Here is a 366-nt window from a genome sequence, read left to right as displayed (position 1 = left end):
AGGTTATAGGTTTAAGCTCAGAATTTCTCTACCTTGGTATTTGACCTGCTAGCTGGATAACTCATTGATTCTGTTTCAGTGAGATGTGTAGAATTCTGGCTGTTCTAACGAACTTCGATTAAAGATAATGTTAAAAAAGTTAGTTCTTAGTCAGATTCCAATGAATGTTTGTGCTGTTTCCAGTTTTTGTCATTTTATTGAGTCTGACATATAGACACTCCACATACAATTTCCTAGTACCTCCTGTAACTGCAGTCTTAATTAACATTGTTAGATATACACGACTATTTCATTTAAATTTAAAATCGAGAGTTATCACTTTGATAGTTATATAGCTCGAGTGTTAAATTTAGTATTTTTAAAAGT

The sequence above is a fragment of the Limulus polyphemus genome, unplaced genomic scaffold, assembly GCF_000517525.1.
Source record: "Limulus polyphemus unplaced genomic scaffold, Limulus_polyphemus-2.1.2 Scaffold34, whole genome shotgun sequence".
NCBI lineage: Eukaryota > Metazoa > Arthropoda > Merostomata > Xiphosura > Limulidae > Limulus > Limulus polyphemus.
Note: the sequence above shows the minus strand (reverse complement) of the source record.